A 24,866-nucleotide genomic window follows, 5' to 3' on the forward strand; every position below is an offset into this window, starting at 1 on the left:
TATTTCTGATTACTTCATGCTGTGGGTATTGATGAGATAATGAAAATCTGTATCTGGAGCATTGTTGTGGGGGAAGCAAATTGTGTGCAGTGTTTCTCATCAACCATAATTATAGAAGTGACTATTACAATTAAAATTAATTGTGTTTAATAAAGGATTGCAACTGTTTTTTTTTGTAATGTATTTAAATCATACACTCATAACTTTCCCTTCATGTTTCAGAAAGCTTTTGGAAAATTCTGTTTTCCTTTTTCAGTGTAACTATGTCTAGGATGAAAGGGATTCGTTATTTCCTGAAGGTAGGTATATTTCTTAAATCATAGAATCCAAATGCAGTGGTTAATGCTAATAAATATTTACTTTGGTTATAAGCTTGGAATCATCAGCAGTGCCACCAGCTAATCTGTGAATTTGCCTGAGGTGGTGATGTGAGCCTTCAGAGTGTTATATTTGAAGTTGCACTCATCCGTTGATTAACTGAATAAAATTTGCATTTCTAACAAAGACCAGCCTATAGCTTTCTCTAGGTAAATAATTCTATGCATATTTTTCAGTAGTATTTTAAAATTTTTCCTTTTTAATTGTTTTAACATTACTTTCTTCTGTGTGTTGGTTTTTTTTTTTTGCATTTTTTTATCTTTAGGGAAAGCTTGTTTTCAATATCAAAGACCCAAACCGTATCAGAAAAAAATGTTGGGAATAAAAGCAATTTCATATCATCATAGACCATGAACTGTGAAAGTGATACAAGCTCAACTAATCTTCTCACAAGTCAATATTAATTTTTTTCTGTCTCCTGGTTTTGTGATGTTGTGTTTGTTTTTCTTAATGTTTTTTTTTTATTATTTTTATTTTTGTCACTTGCTTTGTCTGTGTTCACTTATTCTTTCCTACCTCACTCTTACATCGTACCTTCTATGGGCAAAGGAGAAACCTGCTTGGAGCTTGTACTTGTCTTGATGAAAAACATCGTCATTGAAGGGTTGGATTCTTTAAATGTCATTATTTTCTTCTCAAAACCTGATATTTTTATTGATTCTTATAATTCATGTAACCTGCTGCCTCTCAGTTTTATAACTATTTGGTCAAGAATGAGAGTCAGGGTTGATGTTGGTGAATATAGGTAATTATGTCTCTTCTATATTATGTGAAGTTCTTGAACACTATGAGATCATAAAATATAAAAATAATGGGAAACCATTGTGTTTATGTAAAGTGTGTTCTACTCACCAGTTTTGCTCATGAGCTGGGCAGATCTGTGAGTCTTTCCCTTGTTGGGGTCAGGACCCCATTTATATCTGGAGTATTAGTAGTCCCAAGGATGTGCTGGTTTCCAAGAGGGTTTGCTGCAGAACTGGTGTGTCTGCCTCATGGAAAGCCTTTGGCTTGTCCTCCCCTGCCTCTTTTGCTCAGATAATCCTGCAGCAGCTGTCGGAGCTTCCCTTTGATTCCTCTGGCTTCAGCAAAGCTGCAGGGACACTGGAAACCTGGCCCTGACCCCTGCTGAGCTGATGGAGTTAAGATCAGCATCATCCTCATTGAACCAGTGTACCATTGCCCTACTTCAGCTAAGTGAACAGTCAATATCAAGTCTATAATTTGATTTCCAAGGAGTCTCCCCATTGCTGGTCCCCCAGTGATGCCAAGCTGCATGTGCCCTGTCCCCAGTACCCCTATGGGTGGGGTGTGGAGTAGTGATGTGGTGTCAGCAGTTCCCTGTGATAGCATCCCTGCTTGTGACAGCTAGAGGGAAAAAGTGGGTGTTGGTAGGTGAGGTTTTGCTCAAATTTGATTGGGACCTTCTGTCTGTTGTTGTTAAACAGTGCAGAAAGTGTTGTCAGTGGATATCTGGTGAGGACTGGGTGCTAGGCAGCAAGAAATCAAAAATACAGAGCTGTCGAGTTGGTCCTGCTGTAGTTGGTATTGTCTGAGGCTCAGTGGAATGCACATCCCTTATTTTAGATGTCTCACTGTCCCTGGAAACATGTCTCTTAAAAGTTTTGTTGTTATTTTTAGCTTCAGCATGCATTTGTGAACTAACTATACTCAGGAAGGGTGCTCTGCCATTGATTCAGTTCTTGTCCTAGAAAGCATCCCCACTGAACTGTTTTGGAAGTGGCTTAATGTATAATCTGCAGCGTGAGGAGGCTGGCAGTGAGAAGGGTAGATGATGATATCATTGCATAAATACTGATAAACAATTTGAACATACACTGCTTGGATTAACTGCTTCTACTTTATGTACATAATTTTCTGTTAAAATAATTTGTTTTCTTACAGGTAAAAAGTTAATCTTCTAATTTTAAATTAATCTGGGTTTAACATCTATTAGCGCAATCTGCTTTCTTTTCATTCTGACATACTGTTCCACTCTGCTAGGCAAATTCAATAGTTTAAGCATTGGAATTTGGTACATGAGACCTTTTCAAGTGTGAAGGTATCGTAGATTGCCTTTTCTACAGCTTCCACATCACTTTGTTTAATAGTAACTTTTTCAGTGTCTAGAAATATACAGGGATGACACAAAGATTATGCCTTATTATTTCAATCTGCAGACACTCTTCTTTGAGGAACTGGACTTTTCAATAACTCTTGTAGCCTCAGCTCCTCTGTGCTGTATTAATCCCAGTGTAACTGCTGAATGGTACATGTACAAGATTGAAATGTATTTTTGCAAAGTCTTGCGATGTCATGTGATTAAACGTGTCTTCCTCCCTTGGTTTTTGTTCTCAACATGTTTAGGTTGTGGCTGTGATACTAGGTGGCTGGTGTAAGCTTGGTATTGACCCTTCTGTGAGGTATCAGAAGGCTCATGACCCTTCTGTGAAGGTGTCAGAAACTCCTGTCTGAAGGTGTTTTCATCTCCAAAGTCGGCTGTCTACTCTTGAAGCAATTCTCTTTGTCCTGCTGCTGGCAGTACTGATGAGTATCTGATGAGCTGTGGGTGAAAGCAGCAGCAGCAGCAGCATGAGGTCCCCACTCACAGTGCGTCTGGGGACCTTAGGGGCCACACTTGCTGCTGGCTGCTGAGAGCTAAAACCCAGGCCCGGGCATGGGAACCTACTTAGGGGTGCTTGACCTGCTGGTGCATCCTGGAACAATTAGTACCTAAGTGCTTTTTGTACAAACTGTCATGAATACCACCCTATCACCATTTAAAAACCCAGAGTGAAACAGAGCCCTTTGTGATTGTTTGTTCCTTTGTGTGCCTCCTGGCTTTCTAATTAAAAAAACACCTAATGTGTCTGTTGTGTTCCTTCTTTCTTTCAAAGCAAGAAATGTGCATTTATGTATTGGAAAGGGTAGTCTGTCTTTATCCCTTTCCTTTTTCATCCAGAAAAAGTGTAAGGAAAGAAAGAAATACAAATGTAGTGTTTGAATTAATTTTCCCCTTGATTTTGAAGAGGGCTTTTCTCACATATTGACTGTAGTTTGTGCTTTGAAAGGTGATGTTTTGTGTGTAACTCCTAGTGTGCCACATAGTCACTCTGTGAATGCTGGGTGGGGACTTAAGTCAAATCCTCCTTTAGCCATTCTTTACTGAGCCTAGTCAAGCTTTACTTTGCTGTCCAGTAGATATCTCTGGGTCTTGCAGATTTACAGTCTCTTATCCAGGGCAATTTTCAGGAATTCCAGTTTGTGGCATTCTTGCTACTAGAAGAATTGCACAACTGTTGAAACTTCTAAATTCACGTATGTTCCTCCTGTTTGAGGAGATAATGTACAATGGGGAAGACTATTTTTAGCCTCTGTAAAATGCAGTTTCTCTACAGCTTTACTTTCTGGTTCCAGCCTGATATTTCATAGCTTTTGAAGTTTCTTTTTTTGTTGTTGTTGTTTTGTTTTGTTTTGGTCTTTGTTGTTTTTGGTTTTTGTTTCGTATATTTTGTTCTGATGTGTGTATTGAGTTTGTCTAGGTTTTTCAATTGTGTTGCATTTCCACCTTCCTCAGATTTTCTTCTTTACTGTGGAAAAACTAGCTGTTAATTCCTTTGTTTTTTTTCTTTTTTTTTTTTAATGACAGTTTTCAAAATGACCCTGGAACAAATGACTCAAAATTGCTTTTGGTTAGGGAGCTTTACCTGTGTTTTTGCATTTGATGTAGCTGGGTGCTGCTGGCTGTAATCCAGGCAGACCTACTGGCAGGTGCTTTAAGGCCAGTACAGATATTTTTTCCCAGGTATTTCCCGGTTTTGATATTTACTCAGTTTTTCTTTTTAGTGATTTTAATTTTGGATTGCTGAGCAATATTACGAACAGTGCAAAGCCTGAAGAGATCTGCTTAATTATTGCAGTACTTCTGTCTATAGTTGACAATATATTTGCAAGTGCAGACTTTTGTAGAATGCATCTGTTTATTCATTTATTTATTTTACCTTTCAAGACAGCAGGCTAAGCACACTGTCAGCTTTAAACCAGCATCAGTCCCATGCACAGATGGAGAACACCTATTTTGTGCCTGTATTTCAGGGTGGGATTTTCTCCAGCACAGATGTGTGTAAGAAGTCATAGATGCATTTGCTTAGTTTGTGCTTTTCACCAAATTCTGCTTCTGTTTAAGGACTTTTTCTCAGTCTCTTTGGAGTTTCTTCCCTGAACACGTATGAAGAAGAATCAGGAGGTGAACTCCTGTTTTCAGAGTAATGTACTTTTAATCGAGTGGGGTTGTAAGCTCTTAAATGGTGTATAACCTATTTGGCCTTACAGTTCCCTTCTAGAAGGGATAGTCAGCAGATGTATTGTTACGAGAGTCTATTGGAAAAGGCTGCAGTCTGGAGAGGAATGTGCATGCTGTACTTTAAATCTCTTTCCATTAGAAGTTTCCTTTGTTACCAAGGAAGTAAAGCAATGATTATGTTATGGGGCTGGCAGTTTTGCTAATGTTTCATATTTTAGAACAGGGCTGATCAGTTGTTGAGGATGATGTAAAATTCAAGGATTCTTACTAATCTTTTTGATGGGATTAAAATATATTTTTACACCTCCTCCCTTTGTAAAAAGCCGTCCAAATGTCTTTTCTCAAGGTGACAGAGGAATGGACTCCCTATTTCATGGATTTTGGTAATTATAGCAAGTAATTAGGTACTCTCTGTCCCTCTGGTGGTGTAAAAAGCTCCACAGACTCTCTAAACTGGGCTCCCTTTACCGAGGATTAAGTGTGTTAGAGTTTTCCCTGCTGCTGCTGTTGCTTTTTACAACTCCTTTGGTGTTGTAAGTCATTGCTGGGAGGAGGAGCTGTTACCCATGTCCCATTCATAACTGCCTTGTTCCTACTTTACCACTTCATAGTGAGAAGTGTTATTTTCATCCCTTTCTTTTTTCCTTTCATCCATGCACTTAGGAAATAAGATAGAGACTGTGGTTGCTCTCTCCATTGCAGTTACCTTTGTGTGTTAAGGGCATTGGACTTAAGAGTTTTACTGTGTGCACTGGGTATCTCTGCTCATGGTAAAGTGGTGTTATCTCAGGTACTGAAGACTTGTCCTTCCTCTTCAAATTCAGGATGTCAGTGAAAGACTCGGGAGTTACCAATCTGCAGTTGAGACAATGATGCTGCATCCTCATCCTCTTCCCTTAGCTGTTTCTGAGAAACAGGAAGTGATAGTCTTCCTTACTTTTGATGTTGGCAAACACGGTGATGCCTTTTTTATTGAATAAACAGGAAATGTAACTGGATGCAGTTTGAATTCTACTTTTTTCTGCTATGCATCTTCTTGTGTGTGTGGGTAGGTGGTCCAGAGTGGTGCCTGATACTGAGAGGATAGCTCTTGCTATGTAACTTATTTCTGATTTAAAAACTCAATCCTGATGTCATACTAGCAGTAGGAGCAGGATTTTTTTTCCTAACTTCATATTCTTAAACTGTTTAGGTCTAGGTGACAGTTGTTATGGGGGTAAGAATATTGGTCAGAGGGAAAAAAGATGTGCAGGTTATGCAGGCTTAATGAATTTTGAGAGACTTCTCCCTTTTTCTGTCTACATTCATAATGGTTTAGTATTTCAAGTCAAATGTTTTAAAGTATTTACTTCTCCTACATGCATGAGAGCATTCTCTCATTTAACTTGAGTATCCTTGTTTATTAATAACCTTTAGAAATTATCATCTTAGTTGATAAGGAGTGGATACTAGTTTCTTGCTTTAGAGGACAAAGATACTGAAGATGATCAAATAGTGTTGCTAAAATATGCATAGTATATCATGTTAACCTTAGTTTTAAAAATTTTTCTTTGCTGTAATACTACATGAGAAAACTATCACATAAAAAGATTATAAGGTAGAGAGAGTAGCATTATTGTTGATCTGCTGTGCACACTAATACCTCCTTTTTAAAGCAGGATTACTAGAAAAATATCATCGCAAAATCAGTGACATCATCTTTTATCCTCCTTCCCTTCCCCTGTTCATTGTTTAAAAAGAATAAAAATCGAAGAAAATACCCTACTATTATATCTGAACTAAAATTTTAGCTTCTGTAAGTTAATATATAGCTAGTAAAGAGAATTACGCTGACTCACAACAAAAAAAGAGATGTTTCTTATTTCAGCTTTCAGATGCAGGAAGAAGGCAGTTTGATTTTTAAAAATAGCTACAATTATGACAAAGGAAAGAAATCAAGGAGAAACAAGGAGAGGTTCATGGAGTTGTCTTTTCCTAGGCATGCAGGAAGACAGAGACGTGATGCAAGTGAAGTGGTTAAATTAGGTTGTGGCATGAGCTTTAGTGGGGATTGCTAGGAAATAATTTGCAGAGTGGAAGAGAGCTTCCTTCCTTAATTGTTTCCACCTGGTAGCAGGCTATTGTCAGAGCAGGGACCTCTCTGCCCCTTGGAGAAGCACTCCGAATGGGAAGTACACCGTGCTCTGAGAGTAGGTAGTGTTTGGATAATAGCTAATTCTGCCTGGCTTCGTTTTGCAGAGCTGTTTGGAAATGTGATGGAAAAGCATTCTCCTTTAGGAATACATGCTTTCCCACTATGTTCTTACTTGGGAGACCGTTTTTCTGTGTTTTTATTTTTGTGTTGCTGTAGCAGATGTGTTGCTGTTTCTGCTACTGCAAGCACCATGGTATGTTTTCAAAATTCCGTATAAAAATGGTAAGTGTTATGTTACCTGTTAAAGCATTTGTGACTTCTTTGTTCTGAAAAAATGTACCCAGAAGTTGTTTAGGAGTGCAGTGCCTTACTAGAAGACAAATTGAGTCCTTTATATAATGCTCTAGATTTAGCTACTAGGAAGGATAAAAAGCCTTGCCTAACACACAGAAAAAAGTGGATGGAGTAGGCATGCATGTGAAGTAATATCACTACCTGATCTTGAAAAAAAATCATAATGACTTCTAATGCAAGCCCTCACTCTCTGGAAGTCTACTTATCACATGTAATGCAGCTCAGAAATTCAGTCCAGTTTTAGTAGCTGAAGGCTAGAATGTGAAAGTCCCTCCTTTTGTAATCTATGCCTCTATGAAAGTGTCCTTGATTTCTGCTTTCAAAATCAGGAGGACATAGATGTGAAATGGGATAAGCTTTCATCAGGAATCAACTGAAACGTGGTAAGTGTATAGGATTACTGCAGGCTGCCTGTGTACACCTGTTGTAGTTTTAGTCTCATTTAATTTCTCTCAAATGATAGTACTGTAGCCTAATTAATAGTTTGCTATGTTTGTTGATGGACTTGGGAATCAAAAATTCAAATTGCAGCGATTAAAAACCTCTCAGCAATGAGACTCAGGGCTCTCTGGATACATTAGTGAATGCAATCCCATTGGTTGCTGACAGCCCACTGCTGGTGTTGCACACACGGGTGGCTTTGTCGCGATGGAACACACGCATTCCTCACACACCTGACATCCCTGACATGGAGCAGGAGGCAGACAAATGCCTACCCACTGCTGGGAATGCTTCCTCTGCCAGAGCTACCCCGGATTCCAGAAGCTGCTTGGTACTGGCTGTGGAATATTAAGCAGGGTTGAATCTGCTTCAGTATGTTGGAATGAGATTGCATATTTCATTAAAGCCTAATTTGTTTTTCATGGGGAAATACCAGAGGCTTCTGCAATTATCATACTTCTAAGATTGGGAGAAAGATGCTTGGATGAAATTTAGCAAACAAGGCTGTCAGCACTCATTTAGTAACTCCTTTGTGAATCATTTTGAACCGAATTTGCATGATTGTAACAGACCCAGAAAACCTTTTGCTGCAATTATTCAGTGATACCACTATATAATCAGCTGGAGGTAGTAGGAATGCTTCTTACAAAGCCTTTTTTCACCATTTCTGGTTTTTTCAATCCTTTTCTCAGCCTCCCTAGGGGCGTTCTGAGGCAACCTGGCAGTGACCCAGAGAAGATAGATACATGAAGGATAGTGGGTTGGATGGAGGAGGGATGTTGGCCTTTTGACAGAAGGATAAGATGCTATTTTTTTCAGATTGGACCCTGAATTTTTTTAAATCTTCAAGATTTAGGGACAAAAAGCCTTGTGAGTTGCTCAAATTCCTCATACTGGAGTCTGGATTGAAAGTGCTTCATACATCTAGGGCTAACAATCTAATCTAGGAATTGAATTGAGCCTGTGTAACTTGCATGCTAAATTTTGAAATGCTTGCCAGATGAGAAATAAAAGGGGGGGGGTAGGGAAATTACAGAGTAAGTAGTGCTAAATAAGATCTTAAGTTGTCTTGCTTTGTATTTCAAGTAGTAGAGTAGGAAGCTGAGTCCTGAGTTACAATGAAAAAGAAGTTTGTGCCTCACAGTACTGTTATGAAAGTTAAGTATTTGTAAATGACAGAGTTCAAGACTAACAGGAAAAAAAGACATTAAATCTGAAATAGCAGCACAGATATTTTTTATGGTGATGGGGTAGGGTGGAAAGTGCATGTGGAGCTCTGTGAGACAATGTAATTTTTGTTCCCAGCCTATGAAAGTGGTTAGCAGCTGCTTATTGCCTGTAACAGTTTGTTCTTAATTGACAAGGTTCCCATCTTGAGAGTTTTCAGTTATATGCTTATATCTCCTCCGTCTTGGTATTCTCTAAACAATTTAAGAAGCTTGGCATATCTCTTCCACCATGGCAGCAGAAATCGAATTGCATCAGAACAATCAGACATTGTGGAGTGAGTTGTTAGGAAGTCTCTCTGCCTGAGATACAGCTGTTTCTTGAGCATATGTTATCACAACAGCTACAAGTCTCAGTAAGGCTATGTGGAAAAGAAAGAATTGTCACTGAATTACTATTTAAAAAAGTAATAAAATCCAAGTGAACACCCATTTTCAGAGGAGCTGAAATACAGCGTGGCTTGTGTTTTTACTGCCTTTTGGGTGTGCTTGGTTTTTATTTATTCTACAATATAGATAGATGACCTGAGGAAAAAAACCAATTTCAAATGCACAGACCATTTTCAAGGATGATGTTACTGAACTGGCTGGTCTGTTTTGTGCAGTTCCAGTATATTTTTGTTGCACATGTGTTCGTGTAAACTTCAGAAGTTTACTGCTGTTCTTAGTCCACACTTGCTTTTGTGATCACTTGGTTTAATACTTGGTATCAGAGCTGGGAATAACTTTGTCAGCATGCTTGTAATGTTAACTAACATGCTCCTGGTGGCATTTTTTTTAACAATTCAGAGATAATTTAACAATTTTTAAAGATATCATCATTGCTACTTAAGAGATGTGTTGGCTAAGCTAAATGAAAAAGGAAACACAGATGCTTTGAAGACATACATCTGAGTACTCTTTCATTTTAAGCGGTCATAACACTTTACCTGCAGTATATAGGTTTCCTGAATTTCAGTAGCCTTTGGTCTGATCCCTCCATGAACAACTGAATCCTGCTGGCAACACAGGGTTCTTCTCAAGTTGCCATGCCATGTGCATGCATTTCTGCATTGTGATACTTTTCCCTCCAGTAATGTTTTTAAGATCATGCCTCCATGTCTAATACTCTTGGTTAGTAATTTAACCAATCTCCTCTATAAATGTGATCTTTTTGTTTCCACTTCATTGCTGTGCAATTGCATGGCCTACTTAATTTCATGGTTAATGGACAGTCTCTCTTCAAAGGATTTGGGAATCCTTCTACCAGTTAGATAACATCTATTTTACCATTGTGCTTATATAATGGTGTATGATAATGTAAAACTGAGGCTCCTAAAGCAATTTGATTATTCGTTCAGATAAGAAGTCTTACCATAAGTCATTGTTGACAGTGAAATGAAAACAGGATGGTTTTAGTGGCTTAGGTGGAATTTACAATCACTGCAGCATTCTCTGAGTGTGCTATGAAATGGTTCCTTACAAGACAATTCTTACAATTCTTTCCTATGGCTATATGTTTTTTTTCTTTTTTTATGGAAACAGTTTCTTGTGAAGACAATGGCCTTGTTTCCCTTACTAGGCAAAAGCATCGTTCTTTCCTGCAGAGCAAAGATACAGTGAGGGAATTGGTTTTGTGGTGGGGCCTCTGCTTTTTTTCTCTGTGGAAAGGCAGGGCAAGGATATGCAGTGTAGAAGAAATGGAGATGGGCAAAGTCGTTTAAGTGCTCGTGTTCTGTAGTGAAGGAAGCATGTAGCATGAAGAGTGCACTTGAACTTAATGGTGTTCATCTTGTTGCAGAATAAGACACAAAATGACCTTTTTGATGTAAGCGTCTTTCTCTTGAACCTTTAAGTTTCACAGTTGGTGGGAAGGGAAGGAAGCGGCATGTGGCTGCTTCATTAAGTAGCAGAGAATGTAATTATGACTTGTATTCTTGATTTATTGTTGGGAACTGATAGTGAGTGACAGCATGAAGAATGCTCTTAGAAATACAGTCTGTCTCAAACTTTGCAGCTGGGCTTCAGCTTGTCTTTAGCATCTGTGTTACGTGTGTTGGGTGGGTGCCCAGGTTGTCAGAAATGCTGGTGACTCTGCTCTCTGCATCTTCATCAGAGCATCAGGAGTCTGAACAAATTAGTAGGAGGCCAGCCTGGCTTTCTGGCTTCTCCTCCTGCTTTACCTTTTTTTTTTTTATTTTTTTATTTTTTTTTCTGACTAAAGGCATCCTTAATTACAGCTGCACTCTGCTGTCAAAGCGGAACATATCAGGGAATATATCAGCAGGGAAGATATCAGCCCAGTTCCTACTTGCTGCCTCCTGGAGGTGAGGCACAGGACAGAAGAAAATCAATTAAGAGATGAAAAAGCACATTTTAAAATAAACTGAGAAGATGAAACTCCCAAAAGGATGGAACTATTTGCAGGACATGATGAAAGTTTTTACATTTGCATAATTACATTAACATTTGTAAATCAAATGTGATTCTTGTGTCATAGTGAGAGAGACTGGTTTTAAATATTCTATGAAATTTTGTTTAATATTTGATAGTGAAAGTTTTTTTTTTAGAGTGTGTAATTGAGTTGGATTCATGGATAAACAAGTTAAAAGTGATTTCAATATATGTTTCTTGTTCCACATAAATCCCCAATTTTCTATGCTCTCTTGAGTATTCTTAGCACTTTAGCAGTAAAACCTTTATTTTAGCTGACATTAGAACTGATTTCTCAGTGAAAGCAGTTTCTGCTATTAAAGCATCATTCCTTTGTCAGTAAGAATATTGCTTAATTGAAAATTCTGTCTGTAAATACTAATTTGTGCTTCCAGGTGATCTCCAGATATGCTTCTAATCTTGTCAGTATAGAAGAGTGCTTAAAGACCAAAGACAGAAGGAGCATTTTTGGAGGGATTATATTCCCTGCTTAGTTGGCTGAAGATAATTTCTTCTGTATCACTTAGACCTTGGTGTCCTTAATATGTGATACTAGCATTTTCTTCCAATTTTGTTTTGTTTTGCAAGACTGTTAAATTATATATTCACGATTTGTAAAATGTTAGGCATCTATATGTTGCGTATTGTGTTTTTGTAGAGTTGTGTTATTTTGACAGTATTGTCACCAACAGTAATGCAAGATTGATTTGAAGTTGAATCTCTACTGTGCCAGTGAGTTGTGCATCCAATTTGCACATGAACTAATCTATTTATCTTCTGAACTCAGGGAAAAAACCTTTTCCAAGAGGCCTTATATTCTAGAATATTAATTACCTTTAAAATATCTTACAGAGCTCTATGAACACCACTTAATAATTATGAGATTTATTTAGAAACAAATGTGTTAACCTTTTTGATACAGGAAGCCTTGCATAGTTCTTGAGCACAGATTTATATCACATTCTGCATCAAGTTAAGCTTCCATGGATTGTTCTGAGCAGCAAGCACGAGAATCAACTTTGTAAACGGGCGGTTTCACATTTGCTTCAAAGGTAGCTTGTAAATGAAGTGGCAAGTTTTAGTTAAGGATGGTACACCAAGTATTTATTTGCTTCATCTTCACATTGCTGAACTCAGATATTTGAGGATAAGTCCTTGCAGCAATTTGCTTTGATAGCCGAGCCAAATCCTTGTTGCATTGCCATTGTTCATTGTGGAAGATTGGAAAGTGCCTTGCTGGGAACTGTTTGGTATGGTATAGTGTCTCAGTTCCCTGCTGGGAATTATGCTTACTAAGTGCAATAATGTTCTTGGTGAGAAGAAATACCATGCTATCAGGAAATAACTAAAGAAAACTGTATGGCATATACTAATTGTTGGGGAAGGCAAATTCTTGGCAAGAAATTTAGGAATGTTTCCATTTAATACTGTAAAGATCAAAATATTTATTTTTCTTTTCTTCCAAGAAGGAAAATAAACACTGGCTTTTCAAAAATTGTTAAATACTTTGTCCCATTTTGTAAAGTGACGGTGTTGCTGTTGACTATCAACTGGTGAATGTAAGCTCTCACCTCTCACGGATACAGTACTTAAGATACTGTGTACTCTACATGTTAGTCATAGTTAGAAGTTCCTATCAAAGAAGCCAGCAAATGAGGAGATAAGGCTATGCTTAAAATGAACAGAAAAGATTGTAGACTCATTTATCTGACTGCTCTGGTACACACTGCATTAAAGTACATAATGAATAACTACATCATGGTTCATGTAGGGTTTAACATTTTTAGGTTAGGCTTTTATCAAAGGCATTAAAAGAATGAATAGCTATTGTATGTATAAATCATATGGATAAGCAGAATGTAAAGCAGAAGTGAAGTATGCTGCACTCCTTGGTGGCTAATCTGCAAAGGATAACAGCATACTTTCCCTGTATGGTTATACATCTACCCCTTCAGTTTGCATACATTCCATCATGAGCCTTCAAGCTTCAAATCATATTTGTTTATTTAAAACATTTTAATTTTTGTCCAAATTTGAAGTTATTATATGAGGATAATGTGAAGTTTTCTCTGTTAATGATGAGTGCATATGAGTAGTTAGGAAGAATGTACTGTGTCTTTTGTTTCCTGTTCTTCCCTGCTCTCCCCGCTGCTTTTTCATTTATTTTTTTTTCCTTCTGATTTTGTACTGGATCAGAAGGGATCTTACCAGCTTGTTTGGTGTGGATGCTAAATGTAAAAAGCAAGCAGAAACACAGAGCCTGTGTGAAACTGAGTCACACAAGCTTTTCACTCTGGCCTGAGAAAGCATAAGGAAAAATCCAAACAGTCCTTGGTAAAGGACAACAATCTTTGCAGGTGTTGTTTAGGATCCTTGCTGTTTATTTGTAGGAAACAGTCAAGGGGTGGTGTTCCACTTCACCAGTGATAGTGATGTCTAAGTTTAATGACCAGTGAGAGTTTTACCTCTCGGACCTTATCGAACCTGTCTATAAAAGAAGAACTGGAATAATAAACTTTGCTGTCTTGGACAATGCAGCTAGGAGAGACAGTGTCATGCTTATTGCTGTTCCTAATATAGTGTGATAGTTTGGTGTATGCTCGGAAAAAGGGACACTTCTCTGGTAGAGTTTGGGAATAAAACAAAGTGCATTATCAGTACTGATGGATGGTTAACTAGTTTTCCAATATAGATACAATGAGGAGAAGTAGCAGCTACATTTAGTCATGTATTTTCGTCTCCTTTGCTTCACACTAGGGAGATAAGATCTTTAGTTTTGACTTGTGACCTTTCACCTGTGTATAATGTTTTGGTCATCAAGTTTAATGGAGATCTAGATCTTGGTCTTGATTTCTGTGTTACTGTACTACTATTCTAAACCATTCCTTAAATATCTTGAAAGAATGAAGTTACTGCAAGAAGAGAGTGTGCTATTTGTTAATGGTGTTCTTCACCATTGATAGGTGGTACCTACCACTGTGTGTGAGTGCAAAAATGTAGTTTGTATTTGTCTGCACAGTCTGCAAGAGAATCTGCAAATAGCTCTCAGAAGCAGGTGTCTTCTGCTGCCTATTACATTGAATGTGTCTTTTTGAATCCAAAAACTCAGGCTGCTTGGAAAGGGACTGGGCTGTTTGGTTCTTGGAATTTACTTAGTTTCTTTCTCCCTTTGACTGATGTGAAAAAGTCCAAACTAGGATTAGCTCTGAAGCAGGCTGTGAAGTCATTCTGTTTTCCCAGACTTTAGGAAGAGAAGGTTATGTTGACTTTACTCTCCTTAAACTCTGTTCTCATCCATAATCAGTGTATTCTCTAGGTTTCTGGCAAGGAGCACACCTTATGGAAGAGAATTTTAGCTGTTAGCCTTTTTCAGGAAAACCTGAAAAAGAGAGCTTTTGGCTATTTATAAATATATATCCATCTGGGGCAATGTCTGAAAATTACTGGGGGGAAAAATTTTTATACTCACTGAATCTAGTTTTGTTGATAATAGAAAGAGAATTATATTGAAGCAGAAAGAATTTAGACCTTTAAACCTTCAATTGATATTAATCAAGAGGAGGGTATTCTTCCTGTGCTCTCCTTCTGCCTCAGATTTTAAGATCTAAGCATTAGAGGCTGTGGGTTGTATAAATACACAATTGTTGGCTTTTGTACTTTCATTTTATTCCGTTTCAGTGAAGCAAACAAAATGTCTAATGTCAAGTCTAATACTCCTCCCAAATTATTGCAAACTTAGTTAAGAGACATCTCTGACGTCACTGATACTTTGATAATAGGGAGGTGCTTACAATCTGATTAAGACATGCTACATTTTTCTTTTCTCCTGCTGGGAATAAAAGTCTGGGGCTAATAAAATGTTTCCTGACCTTGAATAGGAGGGTGTAGTATTTTTTTCTTGATAAACATATGAGTGCTGATATTTGCTGATTTTGTTTGAGAGGTACAGTAAACAATACAACTTATGAGAAAATATGCATAGTAAATTTTGCTCATCTCCTCTTTTTTTTTCATGAAGGAGTAAGTTAAAAAGAGTAGCTATGTAGTTACCATGTAACTAATAAATTAAAATGCTTGTTTTGGTTTAAAGAGACTTCTGTTCAAAATTTATACTCAAAACTTTGAGTTAAACTTTTGAATTAAAAATAGGGTAATTGTTACTGTTTTTTATGTATACATCTGGGAATTTTTCTTTGCACCTTTTTAACACAGTAAATAAAAAAAGAAGGAACTAGAACATATCTGACTTTAAAAGTCTTCTAAAAATGTATCTAAAAAATTTAAGAAGATTTTATCTTTCCCCCTCTTTATAATTTCCCAAATACTTTTTAATTAAGTGGTGCTTCCAGGTTTTTTTGGCTGAATTAAAGTGGTTTCCTTTGTAGCTTGCAATGACACATAATAAGGGTCTGCCTACAATCATGGTTGAATTAGGAAGTGTTGAGAGTCAGGAGACTAGAGAGGAGAAATGCCCAGCTGAAAGCATTTGAATTAGGAGATTTTTAGCTTTTCATAACAATCAAACAAAAAAAATAGTGATGACATGTTGTTCTCACCTGGTTATGCAGCTCAGATTCTTTAACAACAAAAGTTATCCTAGTGTAGCTAAGGTCTGCTCCTAAAGCAGCAGCTTTCTCAGCTGCAGGTGGTAACAGATGGAGATGCAGATGCAACTCAAGCTGGGGAGATGTTTGCCAGTCACTCTGTTATCCCTCTTCTCACTGGTATCCACCTCTTTGAAGTGCTGGCTCCACATTTTGCCAGGACTTCCATTTGGCTTCCATTCAAATCTGATCAAATAAAGATGAGAGAGAAATTTGCATCTTTGCTATACCAGACATTATTTTTGGGGTATTTGTTTTTGGTGGCTGGCACACCCTATTTGTCAGGAAACTGTCTTTAAAATTCTATTTGCACTCAGCACTTGACATTTTTAGTACAGTATAACCCAAGACTTGTCTAGCAGCCCTCAAGCTTCTTCACGTAAGGTGGCTGCATACTGCATGTCTTGAGAAACAGGAGGTCCTTCCCAGTCCTAAAAATGGAATTGATGTCATAGTCCCTGTTTAAAACCATCAATAGCTATAAACCAGATAATAGCTAGGACAGCCTTATGACAGTCCTAGAAGTGGGAGGTTGGTCATCACTGAAAAATGAGTCTGGTTTTGTTCTGATACGTAGGAGATGGCAGCTTGTGGCAGCCTCCAATTATGATGACTTTCTCTGGGTCAAGGAAGGCAGGATGAGAGGAAGAGGTCTGGAAGAGGAGCCTTTTGTTCCCAGAGTCTTCTGGCATTTAAGGTTATGGAGAGCACATCTCCAGCGGAGATGGTAGCTGAGCAGGAACTGTGACATTTTTGTTGCTATATTGTTTTTATAGTTGGAGGAGGAAGAGAGGAGGGATGCTTGTAAAAGGTGCTTTCCTTCTAGGGGGGATGTTTTTCCTGCTTGAACCTGTGACTACAGCAGGAAGGAAATAGAGGCTATAGAACTTGCCAGGAGACAATGATTCTCCAGTAGAAAGTTGCTAATATGCAACTGTCAGCTGGGCAATCTCCTAAAATGCTGTGCTTCCACCCTGATTATTCCTTGTTCCCAGTGATCAGCAGTTGGGCTGTCAGCTTCTGTTTATAAGTCACTGTAACTTAGCTTGGTTCCTACTTCTGGGGTCGGGGCAAGATGCAGACGTGGCTACAGCAGTGTCCTCTGGTATTTATTTGAACAGTTGGGTTTTTGACAAGGGAGGGCAACATTTATTGAGAAGTTCAGAGGGATTATGTGAAATGTCATCCATAGCCTGTGCCTGGAAGGTGGAGGGAGGGATTATAGGATTTGCTTGTGGGTGATGTGAACCTGCACATCTGCCTGGTTTTGCTGTGGTCAGGATCAAATGCTATTTCTGGATACATTTTGGCAGCTTTGAAGTGGTGGCCTTGCTTGAGTCAGTAAGCATTGCCCATGTAAAGGTTATAAAGGCCAATTGTGTGACACAAGACTACATAAATGAAATATATTTTTTTTATATAATCACACTGTGCCTGGTCCACTGGTGCTCTACTCATCTAGAAGATTTTGGTGATGGCCTGGTAGCCTTTTCAGATAAGAAAAAAAACCCCTTTCCGTGCTTTTTCATGATCTCAGCATTTTCAGCTTGCTATTATCATAACAAAAAAAAGGGTTAATTCATGTGCTTAATAATACGTCTTTGAAAACAATTTTCTAAGCATTGTTCTGTCATCATTTATGGCTCTGAACTTCTAATGTGGTGTTTATTAGAAAATATTTTAATAGTCTTCCAGTTGTTCAATACAGAGATGTTTGGTTTTTCCTTTTTGAAGGCAGCTTTTAGCAGATCAGTGGTTTTTGAAAATCATCCCCCTGTTTTGTGACTGAAATTACTCCATGTCCACCTTTCTGCTGTGCGTGAAATCAATGGCGTTGGGATGGAAGTCACTCTCTGCAAATGTACTATTTCTTGTAAAGTCGTCTGAAGTGATCAAGTGGTCTAAAACATTTTGTTGAGAAGAGGATTGTTTTCCTCATAAATACAGGAAGTAGAAGCAACATTCTTTTTTCTTTTCAGTGTTCACAGAACAGTATCAAAGAATGTGATGTGTGCTTAAAAAGCAAACATGCAGAAGAACAAAAAATATGAAACAAGGCTTTGATGTTGTTTTTTTTTTCCCCTGAACTCTAATACTAACAGGCAGAATAGGGTTCTGAGCATTATCTTGTAGGGATTTACACCTGATAGGAAACCAGAGTGCATTTTGAAGGACAGAATTACTTTGTTGTCTTTGGAATGGTTACTAAGCCTCATAACAGCATGACTGTTTACAGGGAATAATGCCTTCAGGCTTTAGGCAAAGGAGTGTGAAGGATGTGAGAATAACTGGCCCTGGGAGACACCAGAGAAAGCCAGACTGTCGATAGGCTTCAGCCTCCCCAAGCATCTGATCCAGTGTGAAATTGAGCAAAAATAATGGTACTTTGTAACTCAGGTAGCAAGAATTTAGGTTCCAGTGTTGCTGCTTATTTCTTTTCTGAAGTGGTCTGTTGACATTTATGTTGTTTCTTTTGTGTGCAGATGTGACTCTCCAGGTCTGTGGGGAAGGCTGGTAGTAAAATATGTATGTATGCTGTTTATTGTGTCTTTAGCTCTGACATCTTACATGTTTTTTATTTAACCCTTTGAAGTTTTTACATGAAAGTCTTTACTGTGGATAATTTTCAGAAATCAAGCTATGTGATTGCATTAGCTTTATTAATGTTTGTGCAGTTGTAATGTGCCATGATTTTAGTAATGAGATTTGCAGCTCTGGGCTGAAGATTGTAGTCCTGCAGTTCTGCTTGGAAATAAAAGTGCCTAAAATGGTTAGCAAAATTATTTATATGCTCAGTAAGCATCAGGCTGGAGTCAAGATTACTATTCTTATTCTGTAAGTGAGCATCCTGCTTCTTCCAGTCTGCCCTTCCAGCTCTCCCCACCTTTTTTCTCTCTCCTCTGACTGCATGTTTAGTATGTTTTGACAATAGTTCCAATAGGAAAGAGTCTGTCCCCTGCTGACCTGGAAAGCCTTTGAAGCTGGAAGTTACAGCATTTTGCTGAAAGGCAAGAGATGATATTTCAAAATTAAAAAAAAATTAAAAAATAAAAGAGGGGTTTGAGTCCAAGTCTGGGTCGGAGTCTGGCTGGGATCTGGAAAGGGAGTGCTGGTAGCTGTGCAGTGCAGTGTCCTTCCTCATATTTCTCACCCTCCTTTTGCAAGGCAGCCACTGGAAGGGCGCTGGCTCTCTGAAAGTACTTCTTGCATGAACCAGAGGAGTGAGACAGAGCATTTTATTTAGCCCCTAATTTACATATATTAAAAGTGTGAAGGAGGAATAGCTTATACTGACCCAGGGGAAATAATCTATTCTTCATTTTCAGTATGGCTCTGCTATGTGATAGGGCCTCTGTCCCATCCTTATAGCAAACTTGAGCTGTTTTGAAGTCCCTTGCACAGAATGAAAATGTGAAAGAGCTCAGGTAAATATTTTGTAATAAAATTACTAACAAAGACCTCTTACTGAGAAAGTGTTCAATGTTTAGGAGTGTGCATGAGGTCATTCTACCATCACCCCATATTTCATATAATCTTGTTTGCTAGCATGTGTGAGCTCTTCTGTTCTGTGCCAGCTCTGAATAAGTGACATCTCACTGATTTATGTGTACAAGGAATCCTGCACAGGTAACACAATAGTTCCAGTAGGCATGGCACTTAAAATACATTCTTATAGACAAGTGACACTTATATGAGAACTATATTAATAATTAAAGTCTTTATTGAAACACTGATTTGAAATTGGTTTGAATACTTTATTAAGATAACTATGCTGAGAAACTATGTTTAGTTACATGACTTTGAACTAGCAGCTATACACACACTGTACAAAAATACCTATGCTATTGCTTCCTTAAAGGTAAACAAAAAATCTCCTTAACCTCCTAACCTTTTTTTATATAAAGTAAGTGGCAGATGCTTCTGTAGCAGTGTAAGTCAAATAAAAGAGAGTATAAGGCTGGTTATGCTTTCACCAAGTTGTTGTCAGTTCAGAACCACATGGAAATGGGAATGTGTGGGAGTGGCCGCAAATTTGTATTTTTGAGATGGGAAAGGTCACCTTTCTGCATTTGAGTGTGTAGGGATGCTGAGTACATTTAAACAATGGCTTGCTAGTTAGCTGGTGATAGAGGGTCTGACTGTGACCTTGGGCTCTACTGCTGTGAATGAAGTTTGTTTTGAGGTGTGGCGGGGTTGAATTAGCACTTGTGTTAGTGAGGGAAACTTCTGGCTCAGCATTTGCTTTTTAATGCCAAAATCTAGCCCACAGGAAGAAAAACTTCTGTTCTCTAAATCCCCAGATGCTATTTTCTGGAAGTAGGTAATATACAGATGCAAGACAGTTGTTCTTGGAGTATCTGCTGCAAAAGGTTGTATGTCAAAAAATGTTATGGATAGCTAGTGTAAAAAAAAAAAATATGAGGCAAGTATGCTGTTGCCTGCATGCTCTGCTAGAAAATATTAAACTGAAACACCGTCAAAGCCCAAAAGGACTTAGAGTAAAATGATTAAAAAAAAATATTTTTACATAAATTCACAATGTAAGGCGTGAAAGGAATGTTAAGACATTGTGTGATCTGAATTGTACTAGATGCTTCTATCTTTCACTCATCCTTTTCGTAAAAGTGTTAAATTACTGGACAAAAATATAGGCTAGGGTTATACAACACTTCTGCTATTTTTTCAGTTTTTGTTTTTAATCAAGACCTGCAGTCTGTGCATCTGTGGCTCCTAGAAAGCTGAAAACAGATGTATTTGCTGTGTCTAATGCATAATTTCTGCAGTTGTGGTTATTCCCATTCATTTTTCATCTTTCTTTGTATAGTGTGAAAAGGAGGTGAGTTGGTTTCTTGAACATTTGTCTGTTAAAAGCTATAGTCTGGGTTTTGGATGAATTCTGCATCCTTGCTAAAGGACATTGGTGTTTGGGGTAGGTGTCTTAAAAGAGCTTGAAGTGAGTCTAAGAGGCGGGTTGTGCTTACAAGGGCTCTTCCTGCCATTCTCTCATCCAGAGGAAGGTCATATTTTTGTCTAGAGGAAAGGACCTTCTTGTGTCATCGGAAAAGTTGAAAAGCCAAATTGTCTTTCCTCCACTTCTCTTGAAGTGCTCCTCAGTGTTCACTTCATTAACTTTCTGAGGGGAGAGGGAGCAGGGAAGTCAGACTGCCTTGTAAATACAGCAAGATTCTCTTCAGTTGACAATTGAGTTGCAGTAGCTGTAGCACAAGTAAATAAATAACAATAATAATTGAAGACAAACATTGCAATTAGAGGGAAAAATTTTACAATCTGACTCTCTACAGGAGAATTAGTACATCAGTTAACAAACTATTCACACACAGGCAGCATCAGGTTATTAAAAAGCCTGACGATATTTGCAGTTTATTTATGGCCAAAACATAAATCCGTAAAACCTGGTTTCCATAGAAAAGTGTCAGGCTGTAAAAGCAACACTTCTATGTAATATGTGTAGTGTTGCACTTCTGCTTTTTTTTTTTTTTTTTTTTTTAATCAAACTGTTTTTAGATTTCTGGGAGGATGCACAATGCCGGTCAGTGTCCTCACTAGGGTGATTCTTGGGAATAAGAGGAGACTGAAGATCTGAGAAAGTGGATGTGTGTTGAACTGCACCAACTATTGGAGCAAATCAAAGCCTGGTGTTATCAGTTGAATGGTTTGCTACCTTCTTGTCTTTATTTTTTTTTTTTTTTGGTCTTTTTTAAGATCAGTATGACTTCTTTGAAAAAATAAAGAGAATCTCTTAGTGATGAGATTCAGCATTGCTGCGTAAGTGGGCACAGCAGCACCCTCACTGCACTGAGGGGTTTTTTGCTTGGTTTTTCGAGTAATCTACATTTCTCTGGTTACTGACTTCAAGTCGTACATGAATAAAGGCATATCAAAAACCGGAAAACAAAAAAAAAAAACTAGGAAGGGGAAAACTAAAGAACTACTGTTGAAGACATGATATATATTGAAGTAGAGAGGCTCCTATAATGTTTCACAGTATAATAAAATGTGTAAAGGTTTTTATTACAGTATATTTTTTAGTTTTTTACAACGCAGGTTGTCAAAAATGCTCAGCTGATATTGCCTCTCATCTCTCTAGTCTGAAACAAGTCTGTTAAAATCACTTACAATATTAGACAAGAATTAGAATACGTGTTTTAGTAGGGCTTTCAGCCAGAAGCAGCCTCAGAGCAGAATCAATGCTTGATACTTCACATGTCATGAAAAAAATGTTGAATGAGAGAATACAGATCTTTCAAAATGTGGAAACAGCATTGATGACTCTCACGTACTCCAACATCTTCTGTTCCCAAATGTCCGAAATCATTTACATCTAAGAGGTACAAATGTTATATTTTTGTACAGTGAACAGAATCAAAAAATGGCTAGAAGCATTTGTGTCAGAAAGACATGGTAAATCCTTGTTGTCAGATTTACTGAATAAATTTTGCTGCAGCACAACACCTTAATATTGCAAAGCTAGTATTCTAAACATTATGAGCAAAATCTAACTTCTGGTATGAATACCTATATTTGTTGTGATGTGCTGAGATTCCAGAAAACCATTGATGCAATGCACTGTCTCTTATCAAATCCCAGGTTAGTCCACTGCTACATACTCATGTGATTTCCAGGTAAGTAAACCGACTGCTTTATTATCTTGTCAGATTCTCGTTTTCTGTAAAGCTGGCAGAATTGCTATCTGACACTTGCTAAGAAGCATTTGTAAAGAATATTTACAGTTCTCCTTCTTATCTTCTTTTTCTCCTGGACCAATACTCTAAATGACTTTGGGTTCTTGCTGATGACGATATATCCGTAGTTTTCATACTGAATCCCATCATTCTGAGCTCAACTATTTGCAAATCACTGCTCTACAACACCTAAGTGCTATTCTTGTGATCTCATGCAATACTATCCAGTTTAATTTAATTTCATCAGGATTGATTTTTGAGTAAGCAGATGGCTTAGTCTTCTCTAAGAGTCTATCAGGAAATGCCTTGCCAGACATACTTTGTGTTTCATGATATTTAAGATTGCTGTGATTTTTAAGGGTTTATAAGAGCGTATTCAGCTTTTGTTTTTTTTTTTTTGTGCAGCTCATCGGTAGGGTTTCATTGCTGATCCTCAGACTCATAAATGGAGACCACAATTCTGTTGCCAGATGCCTTTCAGAGCAAAGCCTGTTTGGCCGACAGGACGCTGGTTCCATGCGTGCCGTTGCTTAGGCTGCTCAGGCAGTCTCTTCAAAAGCTTAATCCTCTGTCTGTTTGGAGGATCTGGATGTATCTACTGCAGCTAATATGAACTGAAGAAAAAGAGAACAAAAAAGACAGCATTTTCTTTTTTTTTTCCCCCTACACAATGGATAAATCCTAATACCATGATTCTAAAATGCTATTTTAATTGCCCAAATAATTATTTTTTAAAAAAATCAGAAAATATTAAGTTTAAAGAGTATCTAATTCTTTTTGACCTCTATCATGACATACTGTATAGTGATTAATTATGTAATTACTTAGTATGAAAATCAACTTTTTATTACTTAATTTTTTTCTTTTTCCAATGTATATGTTAGGTGTTAGTTTTTCTTTTGTTATAAAATAGTGAATGACACTTTGAATTGCTTTTTTTTTTATTTTTTTATTTAAGGCCAACCAGGTGGTGTTCCATATGAGGAAAAGTGCAGCCAGAAGGTAAAGGCAAGCAGGTCCCCCTTTAGCCAGTGCCTGGGACCTTGCATCTGGGGAGTTGCATCCAGTGTGGGGCTTCCCAGTGCAAGAGAGAGGTTTATGAAGAAGCACAAGCCAAGCAGAGGAATGTTGAGGTGGTTTGGGGGTAAAGGTGTGAGTGCAGGGGAGAGGCTGAGGAAATTGGATTGGCTCAAGTTGAAGATAGGAAGACTAAAGGGAATCTGACTGCTGACTTCAGCTCTCTACAGGAGGGCATTTAGAGGAGGTAAATCTTGGACACATTTAGTGGAAATTCAACAACAGTCACATGTTGTTGGAAGAAACTTCTGATTCGGTTAAAGGCAAATTAGCTACTGTTTGTAGCTAAGCACTGAAAGAGGTTTTGCAGGTTTCTTTGTTTTTGGAGCCCTTAAGCAGCCTGGACTAATCAAGGTAATGGAGCAAACTGATCTTTCTTCCAAATTAGCATTTGGAAGTCTGGGGCAAGGGCTTGGGCAAGACTGCCTCCAAAGGTCTCTCCCAACCTAAAGTATGTGCTGATTCAGTGAGTACTCCTGTGAATGATGGATGGATTGATTGATTGATTTAAAGTTCTTGTTGCTTTATATACACCAAATAAGTAAGAGAAATTGTAACAGCCTTCCCTCTAATGTTTACTTACCAAGGGAGGTATTTGTAGTTAAGGGATTAGACCTAATTCATTTTGCTTACCATTGTCCCTCCAGATTTGTTTGGGGAACTAAGAGAGATCCCACTTTTGGTTTACTGATGGACTGGAAAATAAGCTCTCCTGTTCTTGCAACTCTCCAGAGGTTCATCAGTTTTGAATAAATTGGTAACTGAATAGAGCTATTTGCATGAGCCAAGATAAAAAGAAGAAAATACAGAGCCTTGCTGTATTTATAAAACATGCTATAGCTGTCAAAGCTGGCTTATCTCTTTAAGGAATTACACGTGCTTAGACAAATGTGGGGTTTTCTAATAAAAGCTCACCATAAAGTTTTCACTCTTGGTATTGTCATGCAGTCAGTATTGTTCTTGAGAGTGTTAGTCCATTTTTGCATGCATAAAAATTCATCTGTCTTGATCATCTCTGTCAGGCAGACCAGGTGCATTATGTATGTGGAATAGAAGTGTAAGGAATATGTATAGGAAAAGGACCTTTTAGGGGAAAGGGAGCTTAAAAAGACAGGAATTTTGTTTTGAAAATTTCTAGCAGCTATTATAGTGTAGCCTTTAAACTTGGGCTGTTTGACTGGATTTTATTGTTACATTTTCCCTCTGTGCAGCTTGTTGCTTTTGAATTGAATATTT

At 37.9% G+C, this 24,866-nt stretch overlaps 1 protein-coding gene across 1 annotated transcript in view; it reads left to right on the top strand.

Annotated features, from left to right (window-relative positions):
* The window catches only part of TMTC2 (transmembrane O-mannosyltransferase targeting cadherins 2), a 233,164-nt gene that overhangs the window by 19,466 nt on the left and 188,832 nt on the right, over window positions 1–24,866 (top strand). The window lies entirely within an intron of this gene.

Source organism: Parus major, chromosome 1A, assembly GCF_001522545.3.
Source record: "Parus major isolate Abel chromosome 1A, Parus_major1.1, whole genome shotgun sequence".
In the NCBI taxonomy this organism is placed as follows: domain Eukaryota; kingdom Metazoa; phylum Chordata; class Aves; order Passeriformes; family Paridae; genus Parus; species Parus major.